Raw genomic sequence first — 332 nt, 5'->3', positions numbered from 1 at the left:
TTGGGAGCAATTTCCAAACGCCTGAAGGTACCACGTTCATCTGTACAAACAATAGTACGCAAGTATAAACACCATGGGACCACGCAGCCCTCATACCGCTCAGGAGGGAGACGCGTTCTGTCTCCTAGAGATGAACGTACTTTCGTGCGAAAAGTGCAAATAAATCCCAGAACAACAGCAAAGGACCTTGTGAAGATGCTGGAGGAAACAGGTACAAAAGTATCTATATCCACAGTAAAACAAGTCCTATATCGAAATAACCTGAAAGGCCGCTCAGCAAGGAAGAAGCCACTGCTCCAAAACCGCCATAAAAAAGCCAAACTACGGTTTGC

The sequence above is a fragment of the Coregonus lavaretus genome (assembly GCF_964263955.1).
Source record: "Coregonus lavaretus genome assembly, chromosome: 30".
Classification (NCBI taxonomy): Eukaryota; Metazoa; Chordata; class Actinopteri; order Salmoniformes; family Salmonidae; genus Coregonus; species Coregonus lavaretus.
Note: the sequence above shows the minus strand (reverse complement) of the source record.